This window comes from Prionailurus viverrinus, unplaced genomic scaffold (assembly GCF_022837055.1).
Source record: "Prionailurus viverrinus isolate Anna unplaced genomic scaffold, UM_Priviv_1.0 scaffold_42, whole genome shotgun sequence".
Taxonomy (NCBI): Eukaryota; Metazoa; Chordata; class Mammalia; order Carnivora; family Felidae; genus Prionailurus; species Prionailurus viverrinus.
In genome coordinates this window covers 3,230,268-3,251,841 of record NW_025927609.1, presented here as the reverse complement: position 1 = coordinate 3,251,841, position 21,574 = coordinate 3,230,268, and the positions used below count along the sequence as shown (strand labels likewise).

Here is a 21,574-nt window from a genome sequence, read left to right as displayed (position 1 = left end):
AGGCGGAACGCGGGAGCAGAAGGGGGCCCCGTCCCCGGGGCAGCGCCCGCGCCCGCGTCCACCCGGGCACCGCACACAAAGGGGCGCGCGCAGGGTGCCCGGCGGCGGGGGCCCACCTGCCGCGGGTCGCGCCCGGAGCGGCCCGCGCCTCCTCCCGCGATGGTTCGGCCCGCCCTCCCCGCGGCACTGCGGCGGATGGTTCCGCCCACCCCAGCCCGCTCCACACACCTCGCCCCTCCCGACGGCCGGCGGAGGGGGCGTGGCGTGCGCGCGCGCCTGGCCACGCCCCTCGATGCATAGTCATGAGGCGGCGCTCTGGGCCCGCGCGGCGGGGCGGGCCGCTCTTCCTCGCTCGCCGGCGCGCCCTGCTGGGGGGCGGGGCCCGGCGCGGGCGCGAGGCGGGGGCGGGGCCGGCCGCCGCCCGCCCCCGCCTCGCTCCCCGCCCCCGGTGCGCGGGCCCCGCCCCGCGCCGCCGCCGCGCAGGGGCGGGGCGGGGCCCGGGTGCGGCAGGCCCCGCCCCCTCCCTGAATATTGATGCGGCGCGCGTCGGCGTCGCCCTCCTCCCATTGAGCGAGGCTGTGTCGCGTGGCCCAGCGTCGGCGTGACGGTTGGACGCGGGCGCGGCACTGCGGGTCCCGATTGCTGCAGCCGCTTGTCAGTGTGATGAAGATTGGCACCCAGGTAAGCTGTCACTCAACCGCTCCGCCACCGCCGCCGCTCCGCCGCCCCGTCCCTATCAATCACGCCGGCCCGCAGGCGCCGCGGCCGCCGCCCCGCCGCCGCCGCCCGGGTCTCCGCGGGCCGCCGCCGCCCGGGAGGGCCGCGCCGGACCCGCCGCCCGGGGCAGGGGGCGGGGAGGGGGCGCGGGTGGGGGAGGGGAGCCGAGGCCGCGGGGAGGGGCGCTGCCCGCCGGGCCGGCGCGGGGGCGCGCCCCGCTTGTTTTTCGGTGTGGGTTGAGGGACGCGGAAATTTCTGGAAGGCGCCGCCGGTGCCGCGCGGGGCCCGCTGCGAGGCGCGCGCTCCTAACCGTCCCTCTCGGAGCGCGGCGCGCGCCCCTGCGCGGGCGGGGGCGCGGGGGCGCGCGGGGGCGGGGCCGGCGGCGGGGGGGGCGCGGGGGCGCGCGCGGGGCGGGGTGGGGGGGGAGGGCGGCCGGGGGGCGCGCTCGCGGGGCCGGGATGGGGGCGCGCGCCCCGCTCTCGGTGCCGCGGCCACCGGGGGTGCTGGGCGGGGCTGGCGGCGGGGGCAGGCGGGGGGGGGGCGCCCGCAGGGAGCGGCGCCGGGGTGCGAGGGGCGGGGGCGCCGAGCCCCCTGGAGCCCCCTGGAGCCCCCTGGAGGCGGACGTCGGGGGCAGCCGGGGCGGGCGCCCTCCTGCCCCAGGGCAGGGTGCTCCAGATGTGTGGCTGGTAGTGGTCGGACGGGGGGAAGTGGATGCCTGGAGGTGCGGGGCTCGGTGAGGCCGCTCGCTGGCGCTCACATTCCTTCAGCCAGAGATCGTGAGTCACTCGAGAGGAATTAGGAAAAGTTGAGTCTGCCTTATTTCATCGCCGTGGCTGTTGGAGTGCCCCGTTCTGTCGGTGGTCCCCAGACCCCACCAGTGCGGCCCGCGTGCGTGCTGTCGCGTCTGGAGCCGGCTCCGCGTGGCTGGGGGGCGGGGGGGGGGAACCTGTGCACCAGCACACGTGCATCTGTGGCTTGGATCGCAGACTCGAAAGCACCGGGATGTGGTCGGCGTGGATAAGGGGAAAGTAGTTACTTGCACTGTAAGAGTTCGCTTTTTGTAACAGCAACTGGGTTTTGGTTTTTTTTTCCCCTTAGGAAGGGAGTACGTTCCACTTCGGGGTGAATAAAATCCTGAGTTTTAGTTGGGCGTGAGTTTATGATTTTTTTCTGGAGTATTCTGAAAAAGGAAATATTTAATACATTTATGTAACACATCCTTTTTGGCAAATTATATAATGCTTTGTATGGTACATTCTAAATATTCTCAGGGAGAATTGAAGCGAAAGGGAACCGTTTGCCAGTGCAGTGATCGGTGATGCACTCAAAGGTAGTTGTGGGCATATTATTTGGAGGGTGGCCGCCGGCCTCAAATCTGCCTTTCATGTCTTTAGCTTATTGAGGTGGAGAGCGATCTGGGGGTCATCTAGAATATTTGATTGAGTCCACAGTGCACCATTGCAGGACGTCACTTAACCGGGTGCATTCTTAGGCAGAGGTAGGATGCTTCCCGCTTCAGAGATTTAAAAGTGGAAATTGGAATTGATGAGATGTGTGGGTGAAAACGGACTTGAGAGATTAACATTCAGCGCTTAAGATTTCAGTGTCAGCGGGTTGCGTGGTTAAGGATAGGAATACTGACACATTTTGTTGGATCTTGACCACTGGTTTCCACACATTTGCATTTGTGTGTAGCACATTGTAACTTCCCCCCCCCCCCCCCCCCCGAAAGTAACAACATAAGAACTCTGCATTTGAATAGTAACATTGTAGCTGTGACTTTCACTTTTGTTGCAAATTGTTGAAGCATTTGAAACTGTTGAGAAGAAACCTTGAAGCCACTGGAGGGGGGCAGGGGGGAGAATGTGCCCTGGGGCCTTTTCCGGGCTCCCCCCCCCCCCCCCCCCCCGGGCTCCTCCTAGAGAAAAGAGGACCCAGAACGGAGCCCATATATCATATCGAAATAGTTACCAAGATACTGAGCCAAATTGATGCTTGTCTTGCTGATGTGCCCTTCGTTGCCTCACTTAGTACCAGGCGGGGCCCCGGCGTTAGTGACTTTCGGAGTAGTCTGGCATTTCTGTAGCAATTCTGGTGCTTTGTGAGCATGTCTGTAGTTTCTGTTGGTGGAAAAGACAGGTGGTGCTAAAACCCCAGGATTTCTTGTCTCTCTTCGTAATTGAGCGGGGGCTAAACTTCAGCCGGAGGGTACTGCAAACGAAGATGTGATGCACTTTCTCACTCAGGTTCACAGTGTCCTTGTTTTCCTTCCTGAAGTGGCTGCACTGTTGGCAAAGGGGATGAGGAAGTAAGGGTGCGGGAAGGGGACGCCAGGCTTAACCGTCTGGGGGCGGGGGGGGGGGCATCCTACGGGCCGGGAGCTGCAGCAGCCACGTGGGGAGTGCCGTCTACACGGGTTGTGAGGGCTCGCAACTGTGATAAGTTACCATTTTGTCTCGGACGGTGGAAGCACCGGGTAGGGAGAGTTCAGCCTGGAAATTGTTAGAATCAACGCTGAAGGGCCGGGGAGCCTGGCCGTTTGCTGGAAAGGCCTGGCTGCAAAGCCGGGAACATGAGGCCGCCCCTGCCATAGCAACAGCCGCCCCTTGTGGCGTGTCAGCCCCACCGCTGTTTCTGGAAAGTTCGTGCACAGAAGGCTGTGTGGTGTCACAGCAAACGTGCTGTCTGACAAGGTAGTTGGAAACCAGTGGCTCCAAAGCTCGGTGGTTCTGTGGGAGGCGGGGGCAGGCGTTGAGGGGACACAACAGCTTCTTCGTTCTGTGCTGGATTCTGTAGGGAGAAGGTTCTGCGGTGTTTTCAAAAATCTTGAAAGCAACTGGGCTCCCAGGTTGCACGCCTGAGAGTCTGGGAGTAAAATTTTGCACTCATCTTAGGGTCGCGGGTCTTCCCTTTAAATGATAGGACCCAGCCGTCCGCCAGGTCAGCCGCCACGGCCTGCCCTGCCTTCTCTGCCTGCACGGTCAGCTGCTCAGCACGGGGCGCTGGTGCGTCTGGGGGGAGGGTGTGATTCCCCGTCACCCGGCAGGCATGTGCCCTCTGTGCCCTCTGTGGCCGAACGAGCACCCCTGTGCAGGTGAGAGGCCGCAGGGCACGCTCACTGCAGGTGCTGTAATTGTTTGCCAGCTGTGACTGACCCAGAATGAGTAGCTGTTTTGGTCGGGTCCCCAGGTGGCAGGGACCGGGCTGCCCCCGAGCCCGGGGGGCTTAGGGGGTTACACAGGAATAAGGAAAAGAGGAATCTGGCGGGACCCCAGGAAGCTCTAGTGCTGGGCTTTGGGGCTCACAGAAGTACAGCTTGAACTCTGGGCGCGAGTCTGGGCCTTTCTCGGTTCAGCTAGACTGTCGCTCCCCACTGTCTGCCGGCCCTGCACACTGTTGATTGCAAGTTCTCTCCCCACAGCCTACCCGCCTCGTGCTCTTCCTGTTCCCCAGGGTACACGGGGAGAGTGACTGAGCTCTTTCCCTCCGCCACCTTGCAGACGCTGCCCCACGGGCTGGGTGCTGCCCACCCCCCCCCCCCCCCACCTCCGGTCCTTGGGAGGGCTGGGCTCTTGCCTTCCCACAACTGCAGTGGGGCCAGGTCCCTCTAAAGGGACCATGAGCTGGTAGGTACTGTGATGCAGATTCCACCTAGAACAGTCTGGCCAGACTTTTGCAAAAATAATTGCCTTAATGAGAGCTTGGTAAGTTCTCAATATACCTTGTTTCATGTTGTTTGAGATAGTTGATCGAGGTTTTGTTTTTTTGTTTTTTTTTTTTTTTGCATTAAAAAATTTACAAATTTAGCTTTGCATGTTTAAAATTTTTTTTAAATATTTATTTTTGAGAAAAAGGGAGAGACAGAGTACGAGTGGAGAGGGAGATCCAAAATCTGAAGCAGATTCCAGGCTCTGAGCTGTCAGCACAGAGCCCCATGTGGGGCTTGAACCCACAAACCCGGGAGATCATGACCTGAGCCGAAGTCGGACGCTTAACAGACTGATCCCCACCCCCAGGCGCCCAGCTTTGTGTTCTTCTAAAGTGTGTGTTTATGGATACCTCCCCCCAACCCCCCAGGATGTACTTCGGCAGAATTTCTTGCAGCACAAGCACAGACACTTCTGTGACACTGCGGGACTGTTGACCCTCGGGGCCGGACACTTCTGTATCGTGGAGGCTGTCCTGTGCACTGTAGGCTGTCAGCAGCATTCCTGGTCTCTACACACTGGATGCCACTGGGACCCCCACTCCCAGCTGTGACAACCAAAAATGTCTGCAGATATTGCCAATGTCACAAAAGTCACAAATATGGACAGAAGTCACCCCTGGGTGAGAACTGATCTAAAACGGCATTCCCCAAAATGTATATTGTGGAACTTGAGTTTAATGGGCTGTGTGTCCATTTTCATGTTATTAGTTATTTTGTGGTTGAGTTTTCGTCGGTATTATTATGTATGTTTCTACCTATATAACTCACATATTTTTCACTTAAAATATTTAGCTAACATCTTCACACAGTTTTGTGATTCTGGTTTTTTTCTTTAAAGTTTATTTATTTTGATAGAGAGCAGGGGAGGGGCAAAGAGAGAGGGAGAGAGAGAGAATCCCAAGCAGGCTCCAGGCTGCCGGCATAGAACCCGACTTGGGGCTCGGACTCATGACCCCTGAGATCATGACCTGATTTAAAATCCCGGGTGGGACGCTTAACCCACTGAGCCACCCAGGAGCCCCCAATTCTCGTTTTTTGTCCCCCCCCCCCCCCCCCCCCGTGTATTGCTTTATGGCTGTGGCTGGTGTTGTGGAGCCTTTGAGCATTTCTCTATGTTTCTTCCATCATCCTCTGGCCTACCAAGCTCAGTGCTAGCCAGATGGCAGGGCACTGAGTAGGCGGGGTAACGCCCCCGGGTCCCTTTCTGCGGTGCCCTGTCCTGGAGCATACGGTGCCCCGGGCAAAGGCTTGTCCACGTGAAAGGGTCCTGGCCTTGAACAGTTGGGGTTCTTGTTTTTCATAAAACATTAACTCTTTAAAAAAAAATTCTTTTTTAACATTCATTTTTGAGAGAGGGAGCGGGGGAGGGACAGAGAGGGAGACGCAGAATCCGAAGCAGGCTCCAGGCTCCGAGCTGTCAGCACAGAGCCCGACATGGGGCTCGAACTCATGAACCATGAGACAGATCATGACCTGAGCCGAAGTCGAACGCTTGACCGACTGGGCCCCCCAGGCGCCCTCATTAATTCTTGATAACAAGTCCATCATGAAAGTTTTGAGTGTGGGGTTTTAGTGATGCCAGTGATGGTCACGGTCTGAAAAGCAAAGCCCACTAAGACATCGCAGTTCAGAATTTGCTAAAACAGATTCTGATTCCATTAAAACACCTTCATTGTTAGAATTTTGCTGTGACTTTAATGGACTTATGTGGATCTTTGGCTTAGAAATGTCTTGTTTTCGGACAGTTTGTTTTAACAGGATGTATTTACTCTCTGATTAAAAAAAATTTTTTTTTCAAATGTTTTTGTTTATTTTTGAGACAGAGAGAGACAGAACAGGAGCAGGGGAGGGGCAGAGAACGAGGGAGACACAGAGTCTGAAGCAGGCTCCAGGCTCTGAGCTGTCAGTGCAGAGCCCGGCGCGGGGCTCGAACTCACGGACTGTGTGTGAGATCATGACCTGAGCTCAAGTCGGACGCTCAACCGACTGAGCCCCCCAGGCGCCCCTGATTTTATTTGAATGTTAAAGAGGTATCTCCCCAAAACTTGTGTGAAAAATAAAGTGATCTCTTGACAGATGTTTTCTTCAGAATGAGTTATTGACTGAATACCTCCCGGGGGTGGGGGTCGGGGGGGATGTGAGCCAGTGTGGAAGACCGTGGACATGGACAGGTGGCCGAGCCGCGGTCCCTGAAGACCCCTCCCCCCCCCCCCCCCCACACACACACAATTAAGATGCCTTGAACTGGAGCGACATACAGTTAGTTTCCTGAAAGAGATCTGGGAAAAGATCTGACAGTTGTCTCGGATTCCTTGAGAACTTTCTGAGCTTTCTGAACAAATAGGTCTGGTTTGAAAGGGGATCCTCAGTGACACTCAGTTTCTGGAAAATAGTAGTAAGCAGAAAAACGAGCAAAAGGGACCCGCAGTTCGCGAGTGTCTCTGGCTTTGAGACCGTCGCTCCCGGAGACAACAAAGCTAAGGTCCCCCTAGAACGTCTGGTCTCTGTCGGTGGACTCGATCGTGTTCCTCGTGGTCGTTAGTTGCAGCAGGCGCACCTGTCCTGCCGGGAGAGTGGACCCTGTAGGACGCGTGGGAGCCGGGGTGGGGGGTGGCGGCGGCGGCCCCTGCCACAGGCCTGTTTGCGGATTAACCGGAAAACGCAAAACACTGGATGTCCCCCAGGCTGCTCTCGCCGCTTTTAGACGGGTCACAAAGAGGACGGCTCGATTTCTGAAGCGTCACGTGTGTCTCTTCGGACAGCTGGGCCTTAGGCCAGGGCTGGCAAACGACAGGCCGCTGGCCAAGTGGCCCTGGGGCCGCGCGCTCTGCATTTTGAGGGTCACACGAGAAGAAAGGAGACTGTGTGACAGAGAAGGTGGGTCGCCCGCAAAGCCAAGAGAGCACCACGTGGCCCCCGCGGAACACGTTTGCTGACCTCCCTCAGTTCACGGCCGGACCACGTGGAGGCCGATCTGGGTGCAGGCGATCGGGTTGCATAACCGTCGGGGAAAGACGAGCGAGGAAAGGGAGGGGGCGGGCTAGCTCCCCGCGGGGGACTGGGCCCTGCTGGGGCCGGTCTGCGACGACGTCACCCTGTGAAAACCCGGCCTGTGTAAATAGCTCCCCGGCCAGAATTAGAATCGCGAAGGCCTCCACGTGACCACGCGCTGGAAGCTAAATCTAGAAGCCTGCTTTCAGGACGAGTTCCTGTCGCTTCCGGGCTCCCTTGTTTTTCTCTCCTTGGCATCTGAGCCCTGGGGAACCTCGCGTCGCTGATGAAGTCAGGAGACGGTGTCGGATTCTCTCTCCTGCCGGCCGCCGCCGCCTGGCCCAGGAGCGCTTGTTCCGAGACCCCCGATGCCCCTGGGGGAGCAAGGAAGGTTCCCTGGTGGGGCGGCGCTCCCGGCGACGGCCCGCCGGGCTCAGGAGCACCAGGCGAGGGGGCCGAGGGCAGGGGGCCGGGGCCTGGGCCCGGACGCCCTCGCTTCGGTCTGTAGGGGCTGCTGTTTTCCTCCTAGAATCTCCGCCTGCTTTTTTGTCTTCACATCTCTTTCAGGGTTTCTTCTTTCGTAAAAGGAATAAGAAAAGGGACTGAATGATCCTCACCTCTTTTTTTTTATTTATTTAAAAAAAATTTTTTTTTCAACGTTTATTTATTTTTGGGACAGAGAGAGACAGAGCATGAATGGGGGAGGGGCAGAGAGAGAGGGAGACACAGAATCGGAAACAGGCTCCAGGCTCCGAGCCCTCAGCCCAGAGCCTGACGCGGGGCTCAAACCCACGGACCGCGAGATCGTGACCTGGCTGAAGTCCGACGCTTAACCGACTGCGCCACCCAGGCGCCCCAATCCTCACCTCTTTTAAGACGGTTGTTTTTCTCCTGGACCCTTTGACCCTCTGGATACCCTGAGGTCAGCCTGCCTGAGGGTACACCCGCCCTGTTGTTATTTCGAGTTTGGGTTTCTGTTTCAGTTGTCGCGTCAGCCCAGGACGTCCTTACGTTCCCCGTAACTGTTTTGAACTTTAAAAATCTCTCTCGTTGTGTCTGTTATTTTCCCTGTTTTAAAAAGTTACTCTTTTTTTTTTTTTAAAGATTTTTTTAATGTTTATTTTTGAGAGAGAGGAAGAGTGCGAGCAAGGGAGGGGCAGAGAGAGAGGGAGGCACAGAAACCCGAAGCAGGCTCCAGGCTCCGAGCTGTCAGCACAGGGCCCGCCATGGGGCTCGAACCCACGGACCCATGAGATCATGACCACGAGAGCCAAAGTTGGATGCTTAACCAACTGAGCCACCCTGGAGCCCCTAGACCTATGTGAGGCACTTTTTTTTTTTTAATGTTTATTTATTTTTTACAGAGAGACAGTACGTGCAGGGGAGGGGTAGACAGAGAGAGAGAGACACAGAATCCAAAGCAGGCTCCAGCCTCCTAACTGTCAGCACAGAGCCCGACGCGGGGCTCAAACCCACAAACCGTGAGATCATGACCTCAGCTAATTTTTCCTCTGACAATTTTCACCTCTAACAATTTTTCCTTTGATGGGTGTGATTTTTGGTGGCAAGTCTGAAAACTCTTCCCCTTAGACCCAGAAGATTTCCTGTTTTTTATTTTATTTTTTTTATTTTTTAAATGTTTATTTTTGAGAGAGAGGGAGGGAGGGAGAGAGAGAGAGAGAGAGAGAGAGAGAGAACATGAGCAGGGGAGGGGCAGAGAGAGAGAGAGACACACACACACAGAATCCAAAGCAGGCTCCAGGCTCTGAGCCATCATCACAGAGCCTGATGCGGGGCTCGAACCCACGAACTGTGAGATCATGACCTGAGCCGAAGTCGGACACTCAGCCGACTGAGCCACCAGGCGCCCCTAAAAAATTATTCTATGTGAACTGTTCTCCAAGTGGATAATTCAGTTCATAGAATTTGCATGGAGTGGAATGCACATAGCGGAACGTTCCCGGTATCTCTGTCTTCCAAGCTTAAGAGAATGTTTTCCTAATGTGATTTTTTTCCGTGTAGGGAATAATACCAAAAGTGATGATTACGGTACAAATAAAACATTTAAATATTTTCCCTTTGTGTACTCTTGGCAGGGTGTCATTAAAACGATCTGAAATCTGTCTAGACTAGTCAGGATAATCAGGTGTTGAAAAGTAGGTATGAACTGTGCTCTGCGATGTGTGATGTGGTTGCTCATTCGAAGGGGGCATCGAGGTACTGGTGAGTGTGCAGAGTACTAACTGTCAGTGTAAACGTGCTGTAATTCAGGTTCTGTGGCGTTAACTGGGAATGAAGCATTTACGGCTAAGAGGAACACAGCCGCGATAAAGTTTAACCGCTAACGCCCTGGAATTCATTTCAAGGGGCTAAACCCTGGAAGATGATCCTGGGTGTGTTTGCCTTCCCAGACTGTTGTGTGTGCGCAGCCAGCCCTGAGCCTCGAAGGACAAACAGCCACAGTCCCTGCGGTACCGAGGGCAGATTGCGGTGTGGGAGTCCGGGGAGCGGGCGCTTCCGTCCTCGGTGGAGTGAGGGCTGTTGGCGAAGCGGGGCCTGTGGGTTAGTGCGGATCGGAGGAAGGGGGAGGGGAAGCGGAGGACTGAGGTAGGGACGTAATTCCCAAAGCGCCAGAGGGAGAGCTTCGCTCAACGGAGAGGAAAGAGGGGCGCCTGGCCGGCTCAGTTGCCGGAACGTGTGATGTTTGACCTCAGGGTCGTGAGTTGGAGCCCCACGTTGGGTGTACTTAGACAGGAGCATGGGAAAAAGAAGATGACGACAAGGAAGCTTACTTGGTTGAGAAACAACCGACCCGAGCTGGCGTGGGGAAGTCCGCAACGTGTCAGTAACTGCAGGTCATGTCAGTGGGTTTAGACCTCCCACGTGATGATGACTCCAGATTTAGGAGAAATGTGGAAATCTAGCTACATGCTGCGTATGAGTGAAGACTCCTGGGGGGCTCAGTCGATTAAGCGTCTGACTTCGGCTCCGGTCGTGATCTCGCGGTCCGTGAGTTCGAGCCCCGCGTCGGGCTCTGTGCTGACGGCTCGGAGCCTGGAGACTGCTTCCGATTCTGTGTCTCCCCCTCTCTGCCTCTCCCCTGCTCTGTCTCTCTCAAAAATAAACATTAAAAAAATACTGTGTGCAAGTGATACACCCAGAACACAAGAAGGTAGGAAACAGGGATGGGAATGTATATGAGTCCTAACAGAAAGAAAGCAGGTTTAGTAACTTTGAACCAGACATACTTAGGCTCAAGTGACAGAGCTCTGAGCACGTCTTGTCACTCAAAGGCACGGTTAATGATCGCACACTTAATGTGACAGTGAAACAGAGTCCTACTCTCCAAAACCGGAGAAGCGGACCATCTACGTGTACAGGGGAAGGCTGTAAAGGGACTGCGAGTTGCAAGCCAAGGACCCAGGAAGAAGAAGGGGTGTGGAGGGGGCTCTTAACCTGGTCCCGGTGACGTTTGGGGCCAGATCATTCTTTGCACCTGTGCACTGTAGGGTGTTTCACAGAAGCCCTGGCCTGCACTCACTAGACGCCAGTGGCCACCCATCCCCCTCCTTGTGATAGCCAGAGTTCTGGACTTTGACAATCTTTAAAAACAAAATGTTGGGGCGCCTGGAGGGCTCAGTCGGGTAAGCGTCCGGCTTCAGCTCAGGTCATGATCTCGCAGTTCATGAGTTTGAGCCCCGCATCAGGCTGTGTGCTGACAGCTCGGAGCCCGGAGCCTGCTTCCGATTCTGTGTCTCCCTTTCTCTCTCTGCCCCTTCCTTGCTCATGCTCTGTCTCTCTCTGTCTCAAAAATAAATAAAAATTAAAAAAAAAAAATATTGAGGGGAGCCTGGGTGGCTCAGTTGGTTAAACAACGAACGGACTTTGGCTCAGGTCGTGATCTCGTGGTTTGTGAGTTCGAGCCCCACGTCGGGCTGTCTGCTGTCAGCACAGAGCCCACTTTGGATCCTCTGTCCCTCTCTCTCTCTGCCCCCTCCTCCGCTCTTCCTCAAAAATAAATAAAAATTTAAAAAATAAAGTTTATTTTTGAGAGTGAGAGAGCGAGAGCATGAGCAGTGATAGAGCGGAGAGAGAGGGAGGAGAATCCCAAGCAGGCTCCGCACCAGCAGCCCAGAGCCCGACACGGGGCTCCAACCCACGAACCGTGAGATCGTGACCTGAGCCGAAATAAAGAGTCAGACAACTAACTGAGCCACCCAGGCGCCCCAAGAGAGAATCTTAAGCAGGCTGCACACTCATGGTAGAGCCCAACACGGGGCTCAGTCCCACGACCCCGGAGTCAGGACCTGAGCCGAAATTAAGAGGCAGACACTCAACCCACTGAGCCACCCAGGTGCCCCCAAATAGAGATTTTCTTCCTTTATGTGGAACGTTTAACAAAACTGGCTACATACGGGCCACAAAGAAAAATCCCAAGTGTTCAGAAAGTAAATCCTGTAGGCCAGATTCTCAGACCATAATGCAGCCCAGTTAGAGCTTGACAGTGAAAGGGCAGCTAAGAACGTCTCCCCGACAATGTTAAGAGCCCCCTCGTTGTATCCCTTGGGTTAAAGAGGAGATCAGAAACTCCTTTCAGACTCTGTGTAAGGGAATGGTGGAGGGCTGCATGCCAAAATCCTAGGATGAGGAAAAACAGTTCTCAGGAGAAAGAAAATGCATGACCTAATGTGTTAGAGAACAAGAGAAGTAAATGAAGTCAGCTTCCAACTCAAGAAACCAGGAGAACAAGATAGGTCAAAGACAATAGAGGCAAATCTATGTTTGCGTTTTGCAAATCTGATTAAAAAGAAATGAGAGCGCAGTACTTTCAAAAGGGATATAACGACACGTGTGAAGATCTCTAAATAAGTATGCACCGCGTACAATTTGATGGCAATAAGTTTGAAGAACTGTGGATGGCTTATGCAGAAGGTATAAGAGACCAGAATTGACCTTGGAGGTAGAAAACCTGTACAGACCAGCAACTTTAGATGAAGTTGAGAAAGTAGCCAAAGATGTATCTGTTTAAAAGGCACTAGGAACCATTGTGTGAGTTAGATCAAAGTTTGTGTTTAAATTGTAGCAACCATCGGGGAAACAAAAATTTGTACGTTATTATGTCACATGGTCAAGGTTTTCAGGGCAAATAAAAGATACACAAATATGAAATTAAAGCTGTTAGGCAAATACCCTGTAATCCCAAATTTGAATTGAATTTGAATCAGTGTTAACTTGTTTTGAAAAAAAAAAAAATTTAAGATTTTCTTTTTTTTTTTAATGTTTATTTTTGAGAGAGAGGGAGGGAGAGTGTGTGCACATATGTGCAAGCAGGGGAGAGGCAGAGAGAGAGCGAGTTGAGAGAAGCTGAAGCAGGCTCCAGGCTCCGAGCTGTCAGTGTGGAGCCTGACGCGGGGATCGAACCCACGAACCTGAGCCAAAATTGGATGCTTAAACAACTGAGCCCCCCAGGCACCCCTGAAAATTTTTTAATGGGAAAACATCTCCTGTGTCTCCTGCAGAGGCCTGGACACAGTGAGCACCCAGAGCACCTGGATTGTGGTCTCTACGTATCATTTCTCACCGAAGGGAATCAGAGCCCCTCGAACGAACGGCAAAGTCAGAGTCTGGTGCCGAAAATGGACAAGATGAGCCTGGAGTAGCTTGTCTTACCCGAAAGCAGAAGAGCTGTCGGGAATTCGTAGGGTGTGTTAAGGGCTCTAGGAGGTTACTAAGGGGGCTTGCATTGGCCAAAGACGGGGCCATTTGTAACATCAAAACATAGATACGTTTATGTAAGGTTGTACTTACTCTCCCTGTTCAAACCACCGACGTCCTCATGTGCTGCAAACAGCCTCACCGGTCACCGGTGGAAACCACCGGGGAAGCACACGTTATTCTGAAAATTGGCAACCAGAGGGAAAGAAGCAAGCCTTAAGGAAGCCCATCACCGGGGCTGCGGTGAGGAGAATGGGCTTTGGCGTGGGGCTTGGGAAGAGTGGCCCTGGGAGGAAGATCTGGAGGCGTGGCTGGAGGTCAGGAAGTGGAGACTCGAGGGGGGTCCTTCGCCCCCTCTTCCGTGAGGTGATCGTTTCTGTCAACTTGGTGAATACACGCTAGATGATTCTTCTCCAAAGTGAAATTCTGGAGAATAACCTTCATGGCTGCAGCTGGAGTCTGTGACACCCCACAGTTTAACCCTCACGTGCTCGTGAGTAGTACCCAGAATCCTTCCCATGCTATCCACGTGCATTTGCTACGTTGTGCATTTCTTCCACGTGTTGATGAAACATGAGGTAGGAGTTCTGTCCTCTGTAGCCATTGGCGTTGTGGTATTTTGGGGCTGGCGGACTCTCAAGCCTGGGCTGTGGGAGACGTGGCCTCTGCACCCGAGCTCTCCTCTCCTTTGGACTCTGGTTCGTGTTCACGGAGCAGCTACATGGGTGGGCGGCATCCCGCGTGACATCCTTGCTTGTCACTGAAAGGCACCCCTGTTTGCCCACGGACCGCCGCCTTCATCCGCTCTCGGCGTTTCCCATTTTGACGGACACCATAATTCATAGGTTGAATTCACGGCATTAATGAATTAACATTCACATTGTTGCATCCAAGTTGTAAGATTGCCCGCTCCTGTACCGATTTCCCTGCGGGTTCTATATCTGTGTTAGACACAGGGTCACTGTGTTCTCAGAGATGACATGTCAACGACACAGCGGGGCTTCAGAGCCACAGAGACCGACCTCAGGGAAGTAGGCAACCTCTGAGGACCCTGCTACGAATGATCTGCGAGAGCGTTCTGGTTAACGACTAGCGTGAAGCCGATCGCCCTGTCGGTGGGGGCAAAACAACCATTTGGTTATGCCCGTGGCTGCGTGGGTCGGGAATTTGGAAAGGGTCCAGTGGAAACGGCCTGTCTCCGTCCCACAGTGTTGGGGTCCTCAGCTAGGACGACCCAGGCCCGTGGCGGCCTGATGGCTGAGGGCTGGAGTCTTGGGGAGTTTCCTCAAAGCATTTCTACTGCCTTCTCGGGGTTCCAAGTGAGTCACTAAGGTCAGCCCAGATTCAAGAGCAGGGGACAGAACCCCACACTCATCGGGAGGAATCAGTGAATTTGGGGATGTGTTTTAAAAGGGCCTCACATAGGGGCACCTGGGTGGCTGGGTCGGTGAAGCATCAGACTTCGGCTCAGGTCACGATCTCACGGCTCATGGGTTTGAGCCCCGTGTCGGGCTCTGTGCTGACAGTTAGGAGGCTGGAGCCTGCTTTGGATTCTGCGTCTCCCTCTCTGTCTACCCCTCCCCTGCGCGTACTGTCTCTCTGTAAAAAATAAACATTAAAAAAAAAAAGTGCCTCACGTCGGTCTAGGGGCTCCAGGGTGGCTCAGTCGGTTAAGCGTCCAACTTTGGCTCTCGTGGTCACGATCTCACGGTCCGTGGGTTCGAGCCCCGCGTCGGGCTCTGTGCCGACAGCTCCGAGCCTGGAGCCTGCTCGGGATTCTGCGTCTCCCTCTCTCTCTGCCCCTCCCCCGCTCACATTCTGTCTCTCCCTCAAAGATAAACAAACATTAAAAAATAAGACAGTGCCTCACATTGGCCGCAACGCAGAGCAGACTCGAGATGACGTTTCTCCTCTCCGTTTCCCTGTCGTCTTGGCACAAAACGAGTGGCGAGCTTCTGAGAACGAGTTCTCCGCGCGCGTGTGCGCTGGCACGGGCTGCACAAGTAGGACCGTCGCGCGGAGGCTCGAGCCCCGTTCTTGCAGCCGTGTGCAGAGTGGCTCTTTCGGTGCTTCTGCGCAACCGGCTCGGTCGTCAAGGGGCCACGTGCCGGGGCCGGACGGGAGAGCGTGCCGCTGGCGTGCGCCCTGTGCGTGTGCACGGGCACCTGGACGGCGGCCCCTTTCACCAGCGCCTTGCAGGACTGAGCGAGTTCCGGGATTTTTGTAAGAGCGTCAAAGCCGCAAAGCTCTGTGCCTTCTGGGGGGTGCTTTTTCTTCAGGCCCCGGCAAGTCTGATGTCTTACTGCTTCTGTTCCGCTGGCCTGTGTGTTTGCACGTTCTGCTCTTGCTGTGGCCGAGTAGGGTATTCCGACAGTTGGTGTTTCTCAGACCTCTTAAGGGTGGTACAGCTCCTCGCGGACTTTCATTCTGCACGCATGTGAGAACAGGTCCCTTGAGTTTCTGAAAGGCACCGCGAATCTTGGCTGGGACACCGACGTGTTCCAAGAACAGGGAGCAGACTCTCCGCGAGCTACTGGAGGGAAAGCCGCTGGCCAAGTGGGCGGCTGCAAGGTTAGCCTGCGCACTCCGGGCGTGCTTCCTTCCCGTCCAGCAGCCTGCCAGGAGGCACAAGGACAATGAGGTACTTTGGGCAGCACGAGGAAAACGTGAGCTACTTAGGAGTCAGCCTCCCCAAGAGTCCAGAAGACCTCCACAGAGACCGTCAAACATCATAAGAGATGTGCTCCTGGATGGGGTGACCTGGTGCTTGAGAGACGTCTCTTCTCCCCACGTTGACCCGTAGATACCCGCTTGACACAGTTATCAGGTGGTTTCTTGACAGCCAGGACCTTCCACCCCCAGCACTCAGAGCAGAGCCTGGCACCGAGAAGAGCTCCGGGAAATATTTGCGGACGGAAGGAAGGGCACGGTCAAGCGCACAGCAAACGTGTGCCCTGCCTTCCCGTCGGACGGGTTGCTGGGAGCCCTTTCCAGGCTGCTCTGGGATGTAACCATCCTGTTGATGATCAATGACGGGTGACTGTAGTTGATTTCACCATCCCTTGGGAGGACATGAAGGTTCTGTTTCCATCTTTTGTTTTTAATTTTATTTGTAACTTTTTAAAATTTACATCCAAGTTAGTCAGCATCTAGTGCAACAGTGATTTCAGGAGTAGATTCCAGTGATTCATCCCCTACGTATAACACCCAGTGCTCATCCCAAGTGTCCTCCTTGATGTCCCTTGCCCATTTAGCCCGTCCCCCTCCCACAGCCCTTCCAGCCACCCTCAGTTTGTTCCCTGTATTTAAGAGTCTCTTCTGTTTTATCCCCCTCCCTATTTTTAAATTACTTTTGTATCCCTTCCCTTACGTTCATCTGTTTTGTCCCTTAAAGTCCTCATATGAGTGAAGTCATACGATATTTGTCTTTCTCTGACTAATTTCGCTTAGCAAAATACCCTCCAGTTCCATCCATGTAGTTGCAAATGGCAAGATTTCACTCGTTTTGATTGCCGAGTAATACTCCATTGAATATATATACCACATCTTCTTTATCCATTCATCCCTCGATGGACATTTGGGCTCTTTCCATACCCTGGCTATTGTTGATAGTGCTGCTATAAACATGGGGGTGCATGTGTCCCTTTGAAATAGCACACCTGTATCCCGGGGATAAATGCCTAGTAGTGCAATTGCTGAGTCGTAGGGTAGATCTATTTTTAGTTTTTTGAGGCACTTCTGTACTGTTTCCCAGAGTGGCTGCACCAGCTTGCATTCCCAGTGTTTCCATTTTTTATTAAGGTGGCTTAAAAACATTGTCAGCACCTAGCATTTCTTGCTCTAAGTTTTGAATGCCCTTTGAAATGAGGCTTTTCAGCATAGAAAAGATTATTTGAGGTTAATTTTTTAAAGTTTTTATTTATTTATTTTGAAAGTGAAAAAGCATGAGCAGGGGAGGGGCAGAGAGAGAGGAGAATCCCAAGCAGGCTCTGCACTGTCGGCACAGAGGCTCCAACTCACGAACCACGGGATCATGACCTGAGCCAAGGTTGGATGCTTAACCTGACCGAGCCTTTAACTTCCCTTGTACATTCTGAGCCATCGTTTTCATTCTTGTTTTTTTTTTTTTTTTTAAGCTTATTTATTTGAGAGAGAGAGAGAAAGAAAGCAGGGGAGGGGCAGAGGGAGGGGGAGAGAGAGAGAGAGACAGAGAGAGAGAGAGAGAGAGAGAGAGAGAGAGAGAGATTCTTAAGCAGTCTCCACACCCAATGCGGAGCCCAACACAAGGCTCAGTCCTGTCACAAACCCTGAGATCATGATCGGAGCTGAAGTCGAGGGGTGCTCAACCGACCGAGCCTCCCAGGCGCCCCTGTGGTGTTAAGTGTACTGGATTTAATTGTCATTTTAGGCACAGGGAATATCTGACCAAACAAGTAAAACTTTCTCAAGTAGGTCTAATAATTTAAAGTTACCTATGTAGTGAATGTCAAGTTCTTTCCAAACCTGGCTGTCCGGAAGTGAGCTTTGTGGGGTGAGGAACTTGGCTTTGCTCTCTGCTGTATTCCCAGTGGCTACAAGAGTGCCCAGCAATCCATGTGCTTGCGTACATCAAGAATGTTCTCGGGGCGCCTGGGTGGCTCAGTCATTTGAGCATCCGACTTCGGCTCAGGTCATGATCTCGCAGGTCGTGAGTTAGAGCCCCACGTCGGGCTCTGTGCTGACAGCTCGGAGCCTGGAGCCTGCTTCGGATTCTGTGTCTCCCTTTCTCTCTGCCCCTCCCCTGTTCAGTCTCTCCTTCAAAAATAAATGGTAAAAAATATTAAAGAATGTTGATAATCCCTATAAATGTGTCTTTTATACCTTTTCAATAAAGTAAAAAAGAAAAATTGTGTGTAAAATTAGAAGCTTAATTATACATTTGTATTGGAGTCCCGGCTGATATGTAACATTAATTTGCCAAATTTTCTTAAATACTACAGACACCCTAAAGGTTAAATACATAGTTTATTCTGAGACTTAACATAAAAATATTCAAATCTAAATCTTCCACAGGCCTCACGGCCACCTCCCTGGCAGTAACTGAGTCTCCCAGCCTGGCAGGGGCTCCCCTGTGGGACACACATCGGCGGCGGGGGGGGAAGGGGGGGTTGTGGCTTGGATGCCAGGGGACAGGCTACGGCCCTGTTAGGGCCTGCCCTCTGCCCCCCACCCCCCGTCTTCGCTTCTGGCCTCTGCAGACCTCCCAGCCCGCAGGACCCTTCCCAGACCCATCCACCGAGGACTTCAACACTCGGTGGGATTCAACGAATCTGTTTATACCTGTTCTTTTCTGAAAGACTAAACCCCTTCATCCCGTCAGCCTGGATGGGAATGTATGCAAACACGAAAATGCCTCCCTGTGGATTTGGGCCACGTTGCGTGTTGTGCAGCATTTACACCGCGTTGAGAAGAGTGTACCGTGTTCTGTGGCCAACTGTGCACGTGGTCAGGTTTCTCTGCACACCAGTCACACGGCTCGGGAGGCTCAGGACCCCTTTGGGCCCCGGGTTTCATTCGTCTTTGCCAACATAGTGTAGCACTCTTGTTTTAAATTTAAATCACTAGATGAAAAAGGATTACTCGTTGAGAGATTGTATCTCTTTCGTGACTAGTGAGTTGTAATATTTCTGTACGTGAGAATCAGAAGGCTGTGTTTTCCTCGTTTGTCTTAGTCCGGCCAGATCTCTTGAGCGGGCACCAAAGTGACAGCTTCAGTACGTGACGTGTCCTTTTTTTATGGGATGAAATTTCCAGAAATAAACCAGGCAAAGCTATTCCAACGGCTCAGCGCCACGATATCATACGTACGTTGGGCTGGCCATTCTTCAACTTGGATTTTGGAGCTCTGTGCGTTAAGGAGTTAAGGCAGTGTTGAGTGTGAACCTGATAGGAACTTCCCTTTCTGTGTAATGGAGGGAAGAAATAGGGATTCGTCGATTGTTTCTAAATCTCCGGCTAGCCTTGGTTTCTGCAAAATGCCTAGCAAAACCAGCTTTTGATAAAAAGGAGCCTTGCTGACTGTCCGTCCTGGGGTTGGATGCTTTAGTTATTTCGCGGGTAATGACAGCTTTCACTTGGGCACTCAGACTCCGTCCTGGGCCTGGTGCGGCCGGCCGCAGAGCCGGCTTGCAGCCAGCAGACTGCCCCCTCCTGAACCACCGAGGCCTGAACTCTGCTGGGGGCTGTTGGCCTGCCCGCGTGCAGGTGCCAGTCGGCCCCGCTGCCCGGGGGTGGTGGGGCATTTTGCTGGGGAGTGGAATTTGGAAGGGGGCTCCGAAAATTATGAGCAACACGTTGGCACGAGGCTCCCGCCCCACGTCCGAGGCCGCTTTCAACCTCTTGGGCAAATGGCGCCACCTGCTGGCACCTTCCTGCCACCCTGTGGTGTCCTGTCCCGTGGGTGACCTGTGGGTGACCTCGCTACTCTGCCCCGCCCCTGGTTTCACCCAGCAGTGTGTCAGTCGGAGAGAGTGACCCTTTGTGAACAATTCCTTGCGTAGGGGCGCCTGGGGGGCTCGTCGGTGAAGCGTCCCATCATGATCTCGGCCCGGGTCGGGATCTCACGATTCGTGGGTTCGGGCCTGCATCAGGCTCCTCGAGCACAGTACGCAGCCTGCTTGGGATTCTCTCTCCCCCTCTCTCGCTGCCCCCTCCCTCGCTTGTTCCTGCTCTCTCTCTCCTTCCCTCTCTCTCTCTCTCTCTCTCTCTCTCTCAAAATGAAGACATTAAAAAAAGTTCCTCGCATAGTATTCTATTGTAGGGCACGTATTTTCAAGCTTTTGGCACAGATTCCCGATTTTCCCTTCAGACTGGCTGCACTACTTACATCAGACATTGTAGTCTTAACAAGGTCTGATAGAAGGACCGTAAATCTAGACGGTTTTGAAATAAAATCCTGACTTTCCCCCAGTATTTGTTATGGACGTTTTTTCATTTTCTTTTTTTCTTTTTTTATTTTTTTCAACGTTTATTTATTTTGGGGACAGAGAGAGACAGAGCATGAACGGGGGAGGGGCAGAGAGAGAGGGAGACACAGAATCGGAAACAGGCTCCAGGCTCTGAGCCATCAGCCCAGAGCCCGACGCGGGGCTCGAACTCCCGGACCGCGAGATCGTGACCTGGCTGAAGTCGGACGCTTAACCGACTGCGCCACCCAGGCGCTCCTGTTTTTTCATTTTCTTAACCGACTAGGCTCCAGACCCAGCGCAGACCCCGACACGGGGCTTGAACACGATGACCCGGAGATCAAGAGCTGAGCTGAGCTCAAGACTCCCGACGCTTAACCGACTGAGCCGCCCCGGTGCCCCTGTTTTGAAACCAAAGGGCTGAACGAGTGGCAGGGGGATACCTCGCCACCGGGACTCATCAGTTGTTGACTCTGGCCACAGCGTGTTTGGCCGCATGGGAGCGCCTGGTGACCATTCAAAGGTGTGGGTCTCGTGACCACACCCCTAAACATCGCAGCCCTTGCTGACAGGTGCTTCCTGGGAAGGAGCAGCACTGCCATGTGGGCAGCAGCCCTGTCTCCGGGGTCGGCTCCTGTCCGCTCCGTGTGGCCCCCCAGAGCCCCTCCGTCGCCTCTCACAGCTTTCGTCATGTGTTCAATTGGTTGTCGCTCCTTCAGTCTCTTTGAGCCCGGAACAGTCCCTCATCCTTTTTATAACCCTACAAGTGTTAAACTGAAAGACGAAATTTTTTTTAATGTTTATTTATTTTCGAGACAGAGACACAGCAAGAGCGGGGGAGGGGCAGAGAGAGGGAGACACGGAATCCGAAGCAGGCTCCAGGCTCCGAGCTGTCAGCACAGAGCCCGACGCGGGGCTCGAACTCACGGACCGCGAGATCGTGACCTGAGTTGAAGTTGGACACTTAACTCACTGAGCCACCCGGGTGCCCCTATAAGTGTTAAACTTAAAAACTTCTTTGAATCTCAGTCTTGCAGAGACGTTGCAAAAACTGTACCGACTTGCCACGTGCCTTCCCCAGTGTTCACATTTTACCAAACGTATGCCCACTCTCTCCACCTCTCTCTCACTGTGTGTGCATGCACATGTGTGCATATACACATATACACGTATGTGTGTGCGTACATTTGAGAGAGTAAGTTGTAGATGTGATGCCCCCCAGTATTTCCGTATGCATCCCAAAGCAAGGATGCTGTCTTCATTAACCACAGCACAGTTACCAAAATCAGGAAAGTGACTGGTAAAATACTCTTACCTACTCTGACTGTGTAAACTTTGCCGGTCGTCTCACGAATGAGCGACTGTCTCGCTACCGGCAAAAAGGAAAGAGCATTTGGGGGGCCCAGGCCCCCGTTGAGGACCACACACACCTGTCGCTTCACTTACTGGAGAAGTCTATCGGCCTCTTGCACGTTCCCGCTTTGGAAGCTTACGGGCC

General features: G+C 53.8%; 1 protein-coding gene across 2 annotated transcripts in view; it reads left to right on the top strand.

Moving 5' to 3' along the window:
• Positions 1 to 558: 558 nt before the first annotated feature.
• PKNOX1 (PBX/knotted 1 homeobox 1) overlaps positions 559 to 21,574 on the top strand; it is a 59,376-nt gene continuing 38,360 nt past the window's right edge. Inside the window, exon 1 of one of the 2 annotated variants that reach the window (XM_047846883.1) lies at positions 559 to 681. The gene's annotated coding sequence lies outside the window, so the exon portion shown is untranslated. The remainder of the gene's footprint in view (positions 682 to 21,574) is intronic. The other variant, XM_047846880.1, reaches the window with a different exon arrangement.